At 45.9% G+C, this 17,386-nt stretch overlaps 1 long non-coding RNA gene across 1 annotated transcript in view; it reads right to left on the bottom strand.

The window, feature by feature from the left end:
- LOC135454749 (uncharacterized) overlaps positions 1 to 17,386 on the bottom strand; it is a 71,000-nt gene that overhangs the window by 12,740 nt on the left and 40,874 nt on the right. The window contains exon 5 of the long non-coding RNA XR_010442193.1: positions 8,298 to 8,361. This is a non-coding gene — a long non-coding RNA (uncharacterized LOC135454749). The remainder of the gene's footprint in view (positions 1 to 8,297; positions 8,362 to 17,386) is intronic.

Below are 17,386 nucleotides of genomic sequence, written 5' to 3'. Positions count from 1 at the left end.
CCTTTGGCTGTGGTGTTGGATTAAGTCTTGGACCCTGAGAAAGCACTTCCAAGCCACAGTGAAGATTTTGTTTGTTGGGGTCTAACCCATGTGCAGCTCCCAGCTGCCATGGTTGTGAAATTGTGCCTTTTCTTTTGCTTTTAAGCAGCCCAGATGAAGCAAGGAAACGAGGGCTGTTCTGAGAGACTATTCCTAATGGTCTGAAAATAAACCCAGTATTTTTCTTGGCTTGTAAAGGAAAATGGTTACCTTGATTGCAACTTGGTTCTAACACACATTTCAGACAGTAATGAAGACTGCAGATATGAGACTTGTACAGGCTCTGTTATGCAAACCTTCACAGGGTTGGTTTAGTTTTTCTTTTTTCTTTCTATTCTAGACCCAAAACTCTGCCTGGTATAGCTAAGGACCTCTAATGGCTTTTTGGGAAAAGGAGCTTTATCTCAGGTGCTGAAGTTGGAAGCCACCTTTTATTCTTTGCCATTCTGACAAAAGGTAATGAAACAGAGCTGGCATTCCATCAAGGCCAGCACTGAAAATTAGGGACAAAGCTGCCATTAAAAATAACCAGATGCATGTGCTTCTACCCCTGACACACCAGTCCTGAAATATCTCCCTTTTGGGTTGTACAGCTTTCAGGGAATAGCAGGAAATTACAATTGTCTCCACAGCTTTGTCCTTGGGACCATCCCTGAGCCTTGGCTGATTTACCTGCCTAGGGTTAGGGTTAGGGTGATGGTGATGTGGCTGGAAGCAGATGAAAGGCAGCTGGTGAGGCATGGTGGTGAATCACTCCTGTTGGGAGCCTTCCCCCTGCCAGCAGGGCCTGCAGCCAAGAGCTGAAGTGACTCAGGATAGCAGCATGGGCAGATGATGAAGCAGAGGGGGGCACAGCTCTGATCAATGCCTGTCATGGGGCCAGGCCATGTCAGGCCCAGCAGCACCCCTGGGGCAGCAGAACTGCAGCAGCATTCTGGGTGGGGCTGTCATTGCTGGCTAGGAGATTTCCTGGCTATCTTTTCTGCCTCCTAAAGCTTAATTTTCTCTTCCCTAGAGAGGAGCAGGAGCTTCCAGAACACCTGCCTCTCTAGCTGCTTTTAGCCCTTCCCTGCCTGAAGGAGGGAGGATGTAGAAGGGAGAGGAGAGCAAGACTGAGAAAGTGAAGTAAAAGAAAGAACAGGACTGACAGGGGAGAGCACAGGGGAACAGGCTGCTTTGCTGGGGTCTGTGGCACTGCCACTCAGCCCTGCCATCAGGGGGTGATGCAGAAGGGAGTGAGAGGATGGGTGGGAGGGAGAGGAGAGCAGACATCCAGCAGCAGGGACATGGCTGTGGCTGTGAGGGGCAGGATTCTGATCAGGCAATCAAGCCTGGATAAGCTGTGCCTGGAATTTTCTCTCCTCCAGTGCTCTGCATAGAGGCTTACAGCTCGCAGGGCCACCACAGGGGATGCAAGCACAGATGGGGGCTTGGCTGCTGTTTGTGTGATCTCTCCTGGGGGCTCCTGGCTTGACACAGCCTGAAAAAATGCTCAGCAATTCCTTGCACCTTTATAGTGGTCTGGACAAAATTTACAGCAAGAAAAAGAGGCCCAGGAAAAGCTGCTTGCATGGTAGGTCCACACAAAGAACACTTAATCCTGGGCTTTGCTACCTGTCACAGTGCATTACACTCCCCTGCAGCTGACCCCCACCGTGGAGCAGAGCTGCTTCCCCCAGCAGCAGGGCTGCAGGCACAGGGCTGGGGTTGTGCTCAGGAGGGCTCTTTCCAAGGCATCAGACAAACGGGGAGCCACGGGAGGTGGGGCTGAGAGTAGGCAAACATCAAACCCTTTTATAGAAGGTCCCACAGGAATTTGTTTTCCTCCTATTTTTAAGTTGAAAAGGATCGAGTTTCACTGCAGGAAATAGTTCTTCTCCTCCTCCCTCCCACACACCTTTAATTTTTTTTCTACAGCATGTTGGAAGAGCAGGCTGCTGTCTGCCTCAGGTTTCCAAGAATCAGGCAAACTGGAAGCAAAGCACTTGTTATCTACAGCCAAGGAAGCAAAGGGAGAGAGGCTGGAGAAGAGGTGCTCCTGTCTGCAAATGTTCAGAGCCTTAGGGTGTCTTTATTGGTGAGATACACCCTTCCCCATCCCTTTTAATCAGGTTGAGATTGTAATTGTGGTTTCAGAAGAGGTTTCTGTGAAGTCCCTAGAGAAGAACAATACCCATACTCATTGAAGCTGCCCTGCTTCCTGCCCAGTAGAAGAGCGTCACAGGAAGATGCTCGGGGAGGAGTGCAATACTCTACCCTCAAGCAATCTCTTCTGCATTGTATCATTGCAGGGCTGGCATTTGTAACAGTGCTCAAACACAGGCCTAACTCTGCATTCCTGTTAGAGACAAACACATTCAGTTGGTGCTGTGACCTTAAAATCTCTTAAAATCTCAGTGACCTTCAGTTAGTGACCTTGAAATCTCCACGTGGCCAGGCCCTGCTAACAGCACAGCACGGATCCTGCACATTGATAAACCTGCACCACTTGCAGATGCAAAATCTGCACCCATGCAAGGGGGCTCTGGGCAAGCCACTGGACTCAAACCTGCAGCTCCAGTCCCAGCCTGTCAGTGGGGATTGAGAGCAGGGCCTGGCTCACGAACAACAGCCTGATGGACACCTTCTGATCCTCAGCATTCACAGCCACTCCCTTCCCCATTCTGCTGATACTGATCAATTTTGCTCACCAGGCACAGCCACCCTTCCCTCGCCTGCTCCAGCTCATTTCTCCTGTTTCCCTTCAGTGCCAGTACAGACAATGCCTCCTTTATGGGTGCTCCCACATGCCTGGTGGAAAACCTATTGAGACTAGCACAGTTATATCAATGATCTCCTTTTTGTTATTCCTCCTGGCATGGGATTTGCCATTACCTCTGCAGCTCAGGCAATATTTTCCATACATCTTGTCTCAGCCAGTTGTTTGCTCGTTTGCAGCAGGGGGCTTCAGAAGAGACAAAGCTACAATTGATGGGAAACATAAGGCCAGGCTGCTGCCAAAAGGGGGTTTCCTCAGGGATATCATAGCCTTAGAAATAGTTACTACAGTCTCTTTCAGCAGCGCTTGTGCACACCTGTTAAAAAAGCTTTGCCTTTGGACCTGTCTTTCTGATGACCTTTGTTGGCCACCTGTTACTCAAACACTTTGAGTTCACATCCTTGCAATGCAATCAGTGTTGGGTAAATAACTCCCTCTCACTCCACTGAAGCCAGTCACTTACTCTAGAGTGTGCCAGAGGGCTGTGGCAGAGCAGGACAGCCTCTCAAATCCCAGGGCCTGATGTGTGTTTCTGGCCTGCAGAGTGATCTTAGGGTGGTTTCAAGTAAAGTCTGTCAGAGACTCCTCTGCAGACCTATTGCAAGAAAATGTAAGTAGATGTCTGCTCTCCTCATTTCTGTCAGAATGGCACAGAATAACCAATTACATGCATTTCCCAGGCATCTCAAAATACAAAAGGGCATTTCAAATTCAAAAATCTAACCAAGTTCTTGGGTTTTGCTCTGGTACAGGGATTCAGAATCACCCTCCCTGTTCATGCTAACATTGTTCTGGCCACTGCCCCTTTTATGTCCTGTTCCATGGACATAAAACTTGAATGGGGCTGAATCTTTCAGATTTCAATAAGTCAAATGTCACAATGAGAGTTGCAGTAGTAAAGTTGCTGATGTAACCAACCTTCTGCAAAATACTTTGGACTAGAAGATTTCTGCTATCATTAGAGCCACAATACTTTCCCTTTTCAGTCACAAAGGGGCAAATAGGATGCTCTGCTCTAAAGTGTATATGGTGGAAACTTGGAAGAAGTGAAAACTAAGCAAGACACACAGGACAAAGTAAGGAGATCAGATTTGAAGTTGCAAACCAAACCCAGCTGGCAGAGGGAAGATGGGGATTAGAGCAGACAAAGAGCGAGAGTTCAGCTGGGGAACAGACCACAGCTATCCTGGAGGAAGAAAGGACTTTTCCAGCCCTCCCTTCCCAACACTTTCACTGCAAAGCCTCACAGATCTTGACCTAGAACTGCCCTCTTCCTCCTCCACTCCTGCATGGGCTGGCTGTCTGGAACATTATCTCAGCACTGCTCAGATCCCACTGGGTTCTCTCTGCCTGCACCTCCCAGGCTCTGGTAACAGACACCTCTGAGTCAGAAGATGAAACCACCACGCTGTGGTTATTTTCCACAATATTTAGTTCCTTCCCTTTTGTTCACCTTTAGGAGCCAGTAGTGGCTCCTGGAAACAAATCCCCCAGCCTGGGTGGAGCCCTCACCAGGGAAAGACCAAGGTCATTGCTGGTCAGACACTGCAAGCCCTGGACTCTCATTAGTAGAACAATATTGCTGCCTCAGTCACGCTGGTGAACCCACACACAGCCAAGAGCTGCTTGGCAAGATTCACATTCCACAAACACAGGGTGAGTCCCTGTACCCTCCAAAAAAGTTGGAAGGGTGCTGCAGGCAAGCCCTTCATATTTCACATGGATCTTCCACAGAAATGTGATCAGAGCCAGGTACAGCCCAGCAGGCAGGGGCTACCCCCACCTTGGTGGGCCAGGAAAACCATGCACATATGGAAAGAGGCCCTGGGAAAAAGGTGAAGAATTTAGCAAGTTAGAGAAAAGGAACAACAGGAAATGCTGCTGCTGGCTAAGCATCTTCATTCAGAAGTTATTTGTAAATACAGCTCCTGCTCCTACTGTGTTTTTGGCCCCTGGCATTACAGAGGAGCTATAAATACAGGAACTGATTATGCCAGAGTCTGGGAAGGTGCTGTGGCCTGGCATCCCTGCTGTGCAGAGCCACAATGTGCTGTTCCTCCACACAGGTCTTAGCATTTCAAGCCAGACAGAGGGAACAAATGCCCAGAGACCTTTTTATTGTCAGGAGACTGGCAGGGCCTCATCTACATGCCTACAGCCCCAGAATATCTTTCCATGAACACTTCCAGCATGCAAGCCACAAAAGAACACTTTCATCCTTGGAACACCACTGTCCCAAGGAGGGATGTCCCGGCTTGGCTCACAGCACTGTCCAACCCTGAGCACAGTTTGTTTTTCTTGCAGGACAAGGTAGGCAGTGAGGGGCTAGGTTCCCTCTCCAGCTCAACCCTCAGAGCATCCACACATTTCAGTGCTGCTTGAACCAAGTGTCAGCCTTGCAGGAGGAATGAGATCCCTATGGGATTTGTCCAGGCACTTTGGAGCAGTTCAGAAGGTGACCATCATGAGAAAGAACATACCTGTAAAACCTATGGGCAGAAAAATGGGCTTTTGTGTGTCTGTGTGTGTGCAGTGGGTTCACACTGATAATGCTGTCTGGATTTGCAACTGTCTAGACAATGGGAAAATTAGCATCATGAAACTGGATAGTTTTGTGAAATGCCCAGCCAAATATCTGGGAAATATTTTTGTAATGGTTCTCCTCAGAGGGAGATATGAGCCCGTCCATTAGAGATGCAGCTCTTTTGTCTTGCACTCTGGTGAGGGATGAGGGGTTTTACTGAGAGCCTCATCTGCCGTGGTTTCCAGCCAGACACTGGTGCTACTGTGGAGGAAAACAAGCCCACAGCACAACCATGGCAAATGAGCTTTCTGTAGGCTGGAGCTGCTGCTTTTCTGGCATGGAAAGGAATTTCATCCCAAGAGCTAGAGGCTAGGACTGTATGAACAGTGGTTTACCTCTGGAGACCAACAGCTAGAAGCCAGTGTCTCCCCAGCTTGGTTTACAGCCTGCAGATAAGTCCAAAGGATTTTGAGGCTGCAGGGTAAGAGCTCCCAGACAGCAAACAAAACTCATTCTGAGCCTCTTGCCTGGAGCCCCAGGAGCACAGGGCTTAGAGATGCACAGGGATCTCTCCTCCTCTCACCCTGGACAAGGTGCAGCAGCCAGAACTGTGCTCACAGCTGAGCTGGGAAGGGCTTTGTCTCCATGGCCACTCTTGTAAGACCCAGTACAGTGAGACACCTGATGCAGAGCAGCACCACAAGAAACAACCTGGATGCAGAAGCCAGGCCAGAAGAACAGGTAAATACAATCTAGTGCCCAGCTGGTTTGCAATACTTGGGGTGAGCTTAGTGGTTCCAAAGTGTAGTACTCTGATTAGCCCTATATGCTCAGGATTTTAAAGAGGAAGGCAGTTTTGCTCTTGAGATAGTGCAGAAGCAGTTCAGAGAAATAAAAACCTCTGTTCCCCCATTTTATGTCAGAGGAAGATACTAATTAATACCCTTCATATCCTATTGAAAGAATTTCCTACCTATGACAAAAAACCAACACCGTGAAGTTAACATTTTTGTGCTGCAGATTCTGTTGTTTGACTTTCCTGAACTATTTCCGTGCCCCCATCCATCACAACCCTGACTGGATAATTCCACCCCCCCTCCAGTTTTTGTAGAAGTAATCTTTTGAGTTTTGTGAAGTTGATCTTGGCTCATGGCACACATCCCACATCTGTTTTCCTAGGCCTTACTGTTTGACTCAGAATGATTGCATTTTAACTTCATCCCCCCACTGCTACCGTCAAGTGTAAAACCCAAACCAAGCACTCCCACCACCCCCAGGGCCCACCTGATGTCTGGGGAGGCACATGTCCCCTCACCTCCTGGTACTGAATAGGGAGAGCTTACTGCAAGAATGCTGACTGCTTATTTATTATTCTTGAAGATGATACGGTGTGAACTGACAGCATAGGTTAAATACAATTATTCTGTATGAGCGAGTTTTCAAAGCTCTCCTTTTGGTTCTTTTCCAAGATCCTTAAAAGCACATCATTAAGGATAAGCATGCACACAGAGCAGGGGGATGTGACATGTTCTTTAACTTGTCATGTTGGTTTTGCTAGCTTTTGAAATTGAAAGAGAGAGAAACTGCCCTTCCCTGTTCTTGGGCAAACTGCCACACACTGCCAGGAGACTGGACCAAAGACCTCACTGCTGCATGTCCAAGGTGGCTTGGCACAACCATCCCCAGGTATTGCAAGACACAAAATTTCAGGTGGAAAATACTTGCTGAAAAGCTTGGTCTCTCAAGATTCAGACTTTCCCAAGTTGAAACTTAAAAACCTCCTCATTCTCTTTGAAACCATAAGCTCTTGGCTTCTTAGCACGTCACTGAATTTCAACAGGGGTGATTGGAAGAGAAAAATGCTGAGTTCAGTCAGGCAACATGTACATTTGACATAGGATATGGTCAGGCAAGAGCACATCTGTTGGGCATGTAGTCAGAAAACCTCAGCTGGACCTCTGCTGATTCATGACCGTCAGATAAATTTGGTTAGATGTGTCTGGCCTGGATATGCTGCCTGCCATTCTGCATCTGGTAATAGAGTTAATAAATACTTCTTTCAGCATCGTCCCTTCCTGTGGTATTTTGCTCAGTCCAATTCTGCTACTAGGCAGAACTCAGAAGTGCAGGGATCTGCCAGTTCAGAGGGGAGGGGTTTATCCCAAGTGCAAAACAGTAAACCCAACAGGAAACATGAAGGCCATGGGTTAACAGAACATCCCCTTTCCCAGCTCTGAGCACTGCAGAGTTCTGACCATCTCCTAACCCTGTGCTGAATTAGGGCACACAAGTGCCCTACAACCACTGAGCCCAGAGCAACCTCACAGGCTGAAAGCTGCAGAGCTGCAGTGAATAGAAATGTGCTGGGGTAGCAGACCCAGTCCTGCTCTCTGCACCAGCCCAGAGGTTGCCAGCACAGCCTCTCTCCACCACTGTACAGCTTATCCCTCCCACGTGCTGAGGTTGCAATAAATCCCAACTGTTCTCCACTCAGGCATCACTCAAGTGCTGATGGCTAGACCAAGGGAACTCAAACAAAGCCACCCCACAAGCCATACTCATTTATCCACCATCTCACCCCCTTCTTGCATCAGAGGAGGACATGACTAAGACTGGACACATCAGTGCAGTAACAGGATCATCCAAAGCCACGTGTCACATCAGGGCACAAACCTTCCCCTTTTACAGAAGTAATAAGGGCCTGTGTGTTTTGGAGCAAGGGGGATGTGGCTGAGATTCCTCCTTTGCTGACACACCACAGTGCTAAGCTGCTGTGGCAGGCACCAGAAGGAACAAATGTAAAGCCAAAGTCATTATAATCTAAGGAAGGGCTGGAGAAACCCAAACTGAGATGCCATAAAAACATAAGCCAGAATTCATTACCCTTGTAACCAAAAAGGAATTATTGATATGCCAGTTTCTACCATAAATAGCTGTAGTTGAGGGTCTGAGTTTATAAAGCATTGAACGACTTACCATATGTTGCACTGGATGGTTTTGGTCGGAAGTCCACAAAGGATCTGTTAGACAGCAATTTCTCCTGTTGAGACAAAAACTCAGAGGTAAATCCTGCCTTGCCAAGCTCAGAAGATAAGCACAAAGACACATTGTTTAAAATCACAGGAGAGCAGAGTGTGCTGGAACAAAGCAAATACAGACTCTTGGGGTGTTTAGACTACAGCCTGTCTGCCTTTTTCCTAGTTGGGTTGAATGAAAAAGCAGTTTACAGCGAGTTCAGGATTGCTGCAGTCATGCCAGAGAGCCCCAGCTGCACAGAGCATTGTTCAGTCTGGGACAGCAGCTCATGTCCAGGTAAAGCTTCCAGGTGTTTTCAAGGCAGTGTGGTGGGGAGGAGCTGGCTCACAACAACTGGCCCCCATCCTGATTTCCTCTGTGCATGCCAAGCCCCTTGCAAATGGGTCCCACAGCATTTTCTGCCTTTATCCAGTATAGTTTTATCCCTGAAGATGTGGTGGGTGTGGGCATGGGCAGCAGGAGATATCCCAGGTTTTCCTTTCTCTGCCAGGGATTTGTTTAGTTCCTGTGCCCTGAGCACCTTATTCACCACAGAACTAGGTCTAATATCCAGGTTTTGAACTTGGAATTCCCTGGACTACAATTGACTGGTGGAGATATGTGAGAAGTACAGAAAAACAGTTCAGGCACTACAAATTTTCCTTGCTGATTGCCAAACAGAGGAATCCTGTTGGTCTCCATGGGATGGGTGGGTTGTCTTTGTCACAGAGGACTCCAAAGCAGGCCCAGTTTGAAGAAGGGGAGATTCCAAGGTTGGCCATGAAGCTGGGAAAATGGATCATGGCACAAACTTTATCCCTGTGCACAGTGATGGAGGTGAACAGAGACTCTCAGGAATTGGGCTGAATTCTCCTTTCCCAAGGATTTTGATCACTCTGGGACATACCCTCAGGATTATTTCCCAAGCTTATTAGAACCAACATGGAGAAGCCCCTTGAGGAAGGACCCACAACTTCCCAGCTCCTGAAGGTCTCAACCCAGCAGTTAAAAGGCAGGAGGGGAGCAAACAGCAGTTGCTTTGTGTGACATGGAGGGCTGAGGAAATTTGAAAGACAAATTATTCAAAATAAAAAAGCAGTGCAAAAACAGATTAGGAAACTACTGTGCCGTGACTATTAATGAAGCGATAGAAAATATCAATCACTCCCTGGCCTCTGAAGCTTGCTGTGAGAGAAGAATTAGGAGATTTTATGTTCCAAGTACCAGGAAACCACAGGGCCCTGGTGCCTAGTTTTCAAAAGAACACTGAATCACAGGGAGGAAAGCAGAGTGCTGCAAAGAGCCAAGGGCAGAGTTTAAAAATAGCAGCTTTCAGTTTTGCTGCTTTTTTCTTCTTCTAAGTGCCTGGATATAGGATCATGTCAGGGGGTGGATAAAGAGAGCAGACCAGCCCCTGTGGAGAGAGAAGTGTTCCTGAATGAAGTACTGCCAGTCGGGGGTTGTGGGCTGCTCATTTTGCACTCCAGCTCTCCCCTCAAAGGAACCAGTCTCTCCTGATCCTCCTGTCTGCCCGGCACAAGAGAAGGGCACTGGGGGACTGGGGAGCTTTTCAAGCCCATCACTGTGTGCAGAAGCTGCTGCAAATGAGCAAAGCCAGGGGCTGAATGTGTGATCCTGCCAGAACCATCCCCTTCTGGACACATGCAGGGCCAATTTCCCATGGCATTGAGGGCACTTTTGAAATGCTGTGCAAGGAATGGGATTTACTGAGATATTTCTGCTGATGCTCTGGGTCTGTGGGCAGGGAGAACTGGCAAATGTGCTAAACCAAGAGAAAGGACTTCTGAAACTTCTCGAATTTCTCCAGCCCTCAGAGTGTGTACTGTGCACCTCTTGAAAGACCTCTAGGCCAAAGTCACAGCACCTACCAAAGCAACCACGTGGAGAAGCTGAGTGTTGGTACTTTAGACAGGCAGAGGAAAAGCAGACAGATATCATCTCCTGAAATGGACAGTAAAGTTGGGTAGTGGAGTAACAGTGATGGTTTTAAGGCAGAAATGGGCAGGGACTGCAGAAAGAAATAAAATCTCATCCAAATAGATTGAAAAGCAGATATATCTTTAGGTCGCTGATCTTAGAAGACAAAGCTCTGTGCTTGCAGAGAGGCAGGATGCCCCTGTGGGCCTTTGCTTTGTCTGTGAAAAGAGAAGAAAGGCACAGCTGATGCTCTGGATAAGGCTGTCTGCATCTGCCTCTCCAGGGAAGTCTGCTGTGCCTTATGACTCACTGCTCAGAGGATGCTCTCAAATCTATAGAGGAATAATTCGTGTAATAAGGGCAGCAAGTGCAGGCTGCCACATAAAATCCTTTTTCCCAATTAAGTAAGCAGAAACACAAACCCTTTTCCCCAGCCTTCTCAGGAACAAAACAAGTAAGTTTTTCACTGCAATAAGCTATGATTGAAATGGAAGGTGGGGGAAGAGAAATACTGGCTCTGTCACTTGGTTAATGGGAGTGCACAAATCATTTAAACTGCTACCAGCATGTTGTGAGATTGAATCATTGCAAATTCAGTTTCTCCTGTCACCAGCAAGGACTTCCAGGCTGTAGTGTGGACAGCAACCAACATTCACAAAAAATTGAGTACATTTAAAAGCAAAAAAAAAAAACTTGCATGGATAATTATGCTGACCAAGTCGTACAGGAACATTTTAACTTTACAAATATGCAGAAAAATCCCAAACATCTGGAATCCAAAGTATTTCCTGGTAAAGGAGTTTCCACTGGAATGTCATCTGTTCTTGCTGTTATTTGAGATAGGCTGCTGACACAACCAACTGGACTCCAGTGCCCTGCATGGCACAGAGCTCTTCATTCCTGTGGCTCACAAAAGAGCCCAGCAGTGCCACAGGCCACACGATTGCCATGTCACATGCACAGGTTGTTAAGGAGACAACCTCCTGCCTTCATGGAGATAAGGAGCTCCAGGTGTCCTAGAGATGCTCCAAGAGACACCCAAGGTTACTTGCTCTTGCTGCCCTTCAAAAGAACCAAGCCAGGATGTATTAGGAGCAATTAGAGATGCAGACCTGAAAGCTTTTATTTAGTGGGGGAATCTTTAAAGCACAAACTCAGATCCAGTTCATCCACTGCTTCCCTCAGCCTTGCAGGCACAAAAAGCTCCTTCAGCCCAGCTGGCCTGGGATTTTCCCTTGCTCAGCTTTCAGTGTGAGTGCTGACAAAAGCAGTGTAGAAATGCCCTAAAATGCAGCCCTAATGGTAGAAGAGCCCTCACCAAATTGCCACTCCAGGGACTTTCTTGTAGTTTCTGCACCTATAAAAGACTGACTGGGATGTGGCAAAATTGTCATGTCAGTACAGGGAGGCAGTTCAGAACAGGAGCAGGACTCCATAAAATATTCTCCTCTTTGAAATGTAGATATTGCAGCAGATTGGAAAAACAGGTGGCTTTTCCTCTGAGAATATAGACCAGGGAGCATTTTAAGAAGCAGGGCCAAGATGAATTAACCTGATCAACTACAGTAAACTTACTGTAAAGTACAGGAAACATGAAGCACTGCATTTTCTCATTTGTGGCTTGGAAAGACAAATTTGCCATTGAGCTTCTTTTGGAGGGCAGTAGGAGAGGGCCGAAAGCAAGACACTGCTGCATCTTCATCTACCCTTGCACCCTACCAGCACAGATCCCTGCACTTCCTTGGACTTTTTAGCCCTCAGCAGTTGTGAAGCACCAACAAATACTCATACTCAAGCCTGGGGAGTTTTCTGTTTTTCATCTGGAAGATTTCAAAAGGTTTCCCAAGGGCCAAAAAGAAAAGGCATTTGGATGTTTCCTAGACAAAACCTTGTTTCCATTCCGCAGGAAGAGCTGACACTTTAAAAGGCAACCAACCACAGACATTGAGAAATGGTGCAAGACATCTTCGAGTTTGTCTTTGCCAATGCTTTGACCTCACCACAGCAACCAGACAGAGCTTGCTGAAAAGTTCTCAATACTTGGAAAAATAGTGGCACCACTCTACCATCTCTCATCCAGAGCAATGCATGAACACATTGTACTTCTGGAACAATTCTGGCCCTTGGCTGCATTTTGGGGCTATAAACACAGACAGCAATGGAGGGGGCACAGGAGAAGAGTAGAGGAAAGCTGCTGGTAATGATGGATAGTATTTTTTAACAGAGTTCAGTGTGGCTGTGCAAGGAACAAGCCAGGCACAGGGAACACTGCATCATGCTCGTGTTTGCCAGGTACACCCTGGATTGAAATCCTGATGGATTTCTGTACCCCTTAGTGCTGGCTGCAGAGTAGGGATTCCTTGGGCTTTTAGAGACCAGCAATATAAAGCTATTTCTGAGAGAATGACACTGTTAAGATGCGTGGTGATACAGCAGAAACCCCAGAGTCTCTGGCACAAGCAGAAATGTAAGAGTTTTCCAAGTGTTATGTCCCTTTATGGAGAGGATGTGGCTGTGAACATGCACTTTGTTATCATAACAAGAAAAAGCCACCAGCATCTCCTGACACCTCCAGTGCAAGCGTTTGTGGTAACCCAATAATTTGTAAGCAATTAGGGCACGGTGGTGTATGTTTAGAAATCCTTAAGCAGAGAGGAAAAAGGCCTTCCAAGGAAGTGGCACTTACATCTTCCTTGCCACTTCTCTGTGTATTTGCATTACAACCAAGGGCTAATCTGGAGTGTTCCAATCAGGGATCCTCCATAAAAAATCCTACTGAAGTTACAGAATTTTCTAGGAGTTCAAGTTGGATCAGACTCCTGGTACCAAATTTCCAGCTCTCTGACACCTTCTGTGACAAATATAAGGAAATACAGAAAAACTAAACATCTCAAACTTCCTTTCCTTTTATAGAGAACCTTAACTAAGACATTTAAAATATTCTTTATCAAAGAACAAAGCTCCAGTGGAACCTTGCTAAGAATAAATTTGTAGTGAGAGCAAAGACATGGATTTCCAGCAGTGAAAGCCAGTTCAGGAATGTTTTTACACAGGAGAATTCTCACATTGCAACCTGGTCCCAGAATAACCAGCAGCAAAATCCTTTTTTGATAGGCCCAGTGGTTTGGATCATATTAATGCCAGCAGACACTTGACCTGGCTTGCCAGCTCCCAGGTTCATGCTTTCCTCCTTTGTTCATTAGATATTTGAAGCAACCATATCTAATTCCTTGCTTGTTTTCAAGGAAAAGAAAAATCCCCTTGAGAAGCTTTCTCTGTTCTCCTACCAGTTACACTTCCAGCTGGTTTTTGCCTTTACATTGCTAGTTCTGTTCAAATCCAGGTCAACTCAGAAAATAAACTCCTGGCATTTAAAAACCCCTCCACTCTGATTCAGATGGAATTCTGAACCTTTCCAAAGAAATTCTTGTGATTGGCCATGGAGATCCTACAAATCATCCTGTTTCTAGCTCTGGATTGGATGAGAAGCTGAAGCATAAATTTGCCAGGTGATATAAACTGTGTTTTTCACATATTATGCATTCAGATTAGTCCTCTGCTAACAACAACTCAGCAGCAGTAAAACTGGCTATAAAAATCCATCATCATGTATTCTGGAAGCCAAATCTCCAAGGTCTTAAAATGACTGCTTATTGTCCAGGCCCACAGAGCAAGACCAAATTACTGCAAGGAGCTCACTTCATTATCCCTGCACTGGATGAGCTGGAGCAGCACTAAGGTCCCAGTGTCAGCATTGCAAGGCAGCCCCTGCCCTTGGGAGTTTGAGATCTAAACCAGACAAAGCAGAGAACAGTCCTGAATTGCCTTTCCTACGCTGGAATATTTCAGATGAATAAAGCTGCAGGTTTTGGCAGGCAGTATCCAGCTCCGAATAATTTGCTTTGTATCCAGACTGCTTAAAAGATACCAGGGTGAATTCTTCCCATTGATTTTATTTTGGGAAGAGTCCCAGGTCTTTGATTTAACTCCATTTTTTGATTGCACATTACAACTCTGCCAAACAAATATCCATCCAAAGGAGCAGCACTACCTCCAGCAGATCCTTTGGGACCTGCACCAATGTCAGCGGAGCTCAGGCACCTTTTGTTCTTGTTTCTCCTCCAGGACCGCGTGGCCACCACGATCCAAATGGGAAACAACGCTTTGTGTGCACTCAGGAGCGGGGCTGGGGTACCACAGTTTGGACATGACACCAACACAGCCCACGCCTGCACTCCTGACAGGGCTGGAGCCTCCCCCAGGAACACAAAGCACTTCCTCATGTCTCATTTCTGCCTCAGTTTTACTGAGGAATTTTCCTGCTGCTGGAACAATATTTTAAGCCAACAGTGATGACTGGAGAGGCAAGTTAAGGGAAGGCATCTAGTAGCTGGAAATCAGGTCCATTACGCTGTATTAAATATTAAGCTCAGTGTTGTAAGCCAGATAATTGCATACTGAATTAATAATGTTATTTATTCCATTTAGTGGATTATGGAGGACACTTAATCATCGTGGCATTTTAAATCAGAGCTGGCATCAACAGCTCAGCTCTAAGAGTATTATATGGAGACACAGAGATGGATTGAGTAGCTGGAGGTGAAGAGAGTGTGAATGTGTGAAATACAGCAGGTTTGGTAATAATAAAGTTATATAGCCTTGATTATTCATTTGGATATTAATGCTCCAGCAACACCTAAAAAAGCATAAGCAAGTCCCCAAAGACAACCTTGAGCTGGAGCTTCTACAATATCTGAGAAAACTTAATTTCTCTTATTTTTGTAAAAGAATTACAAATTTTCAAAAGTATCTGCTCCCCAAAAGTATCTGCTCAGTCAAAACATGAAAATGTCACAGGAAATTATGAAGGTTTTTTTGTTCCTGGCAAAGTGTAGATAAAATAATAAAAATATCTGAAGATGTAAAAAAATCTATTGATACAGGTGTCTGAAAGCTGTTTTAATTTTTTTTTTTAACCCAGAATGGTCAATTATTTTTTCCAGAGTTCAACACTGAAAATTTTTGCAGGAAGTTTCAGCAGTAGGAATCCTACTTTTGAAATATAGAGATTAAATATTTAAAAGGTCCAAGGTATCTCCTCCTCTCATTATTCTTTCATTTTTTTACTTCCTAATTTTGGGTCCCTGATTGCCATCTTTTTTAGCCATATGAAGAAATGGCTCCCCAGGCATCATGCAAGAATCCACATTTTTCCCAATCACTCAGCAGGAACACCCTATCACTCCTTAGGCACATTTCTCAACCTTAATCACCTCCAATTGCTATGGGTTCTAAAATTCAGTCCACTGGAAAGAAATAACTGCTCTGCCATTTCCTGCAGCTCTGATTTTTGTGCCTTTCATGGAACAATTTCATTGACTTCACAGGAGCCTATCTGGATTTACACCTGTACAAAAACGAGGCAAGAAAACCTGACCTTGGTGTGGAATATCAGGTTCATGAATGCATTCTGTATCTCCAAGAATCTCCACATTTACAAAGGTGAACAGCTGTTGCTATAAATCAGACAGTCTGAACCAGCCATTAGAACTTCATCCAGATGATCCGTTTAAAATATACAAAGGCAACGTTTTGGAAATAAAAATCTACCCTCATGTCCTCAGGGACACCTTCTGTTAGAGAAAAAATCTCATAATTCAAGGCTAAAATTAGCTCATTTTAATGCTGTTTCAGGAGAGCCATGATACTCAAGAGTAACATTGTGTTGCAAAGGCCTGTTAGAGGACTTAAGGGATTCCAAACATCTGGTAATTTGGTAAACACTGCATTGGAGACATCTTTTTCACCTTCTCTGTGGGTGTAACTCTTTGCTGTAGCTGGAATGGCTGTATCTGGTTCAGTTCCCATCAACCATTTTCTGTCTGAATAGGAAACACTTGCTAAAGTGTGGAAACAGCTGGCAGAGTTGGCTGTGGATGAACAAAACACGCTCTTGTTTCTGACCACAGCCTGGCCTCTAAGTTCCAGCTGGGACTGCCAAGGGCTCTTCTTGGCTTTTTGGATGAGACCAGGTCACCCAAGAGGTACAAGCTGGTTGTATTAAGGGCTGGTTCTTGGAGCATAACACTCTCTGTGAGCAGGGATAAAGCTTTGTGTAAATAGAGGGGAGCAGGGTGAGCAGCCCCATTTTATCATCTGGGGAATTAGCACAAGAAGATTTAATTATTGGCCCCTGGACATTTACAGTGAGATAAAGACTCATGACTCTTCTTCTGACAGAAATACTGACATGCAAGTGCTTCCTACACAGCACTCAGCAAGCAGGAGAGGCTGCTGGGGACAGTGTCCATGCAGGTACCTGTGCTCAGGGTCCCTTTGGCACCAGCTTCCCTGGGACACCAGGAACCCACCTCATCTCCTGCTCATTAGTGACTCCTGAGTGCACAGCACACATCTTCTGCCCTCACACACACCGAGAGCATGACATATAGCCAAAGGGCCAAGGTGGTTGGTCAGCCCTGCACTGACCACTGAGTGATCACCTGCTCCCAAAGGAGCAGCTGGCTCTGCCTTCACCAGGGCCCTGCTTAGTCCTGAATGGAAAGGTTAAATCACATATCAGTGTTCTGATGGGCATTGTCATTGGTCTTTCTCAGGGTTCTGGAGAGTTAGGCATAACAAGAACATGAGGAAACCAATGAAACACAGACAGAGTTCTACCCTGAACCCCCACACCATCACACAGAGTAACAACTCAGCTCCTTTCACTCAATTCCTTATGCTCTTCTGAGACCATGAAAAGGAACTTTATGATATGCTGGAAGGGATGAAGTATTAGCTATCAAAAACTAGACTAGAGTAACTGAGAGCTTGCATTATTTTCTCTTTGATGTATACTTATGTAAATTCCAATAAATATGCTTAAATGTAACCTGTCTTCAATTCTAGCAGAGCTTATTAAATCTATTTATGCAAGACAAGCTAGGCTCCATGGAATGCCAGGAACTCCCCTGACATTTGCCTTCCTACTTAATGTGATATTCTATGATTACACATACCAGAGCCTTTCATTCAGGCATTTTAATTTACAAATACTTTTTACATTTCTTAACGCCCCTGTGGACAGGCATTAAGAGTCCACTTTATTCAGG

The sequence above is a fragment of the Zonotrichia leucophrys genome, chromosome 15 (genome assembly GCF_028769735.1).
Source record: "Zonotrichia leucophrys gambelii isolate GWCS_2022_RI chromosome 15, RI_Zleu_2.0, whole genome shotgun sequence".
Lineage (NCBI taxonomy): Eukaryota > Metazoa > Chordata > Aves > Passeriformes > Passerellidae > Zonotrichia > Zonotrichia leucophrys.
The sequence above is the reverse complement of the archived record's forward strand: the minus strand, read 5'-3'. Positions and strand labels throughout refer to the sequence as shown.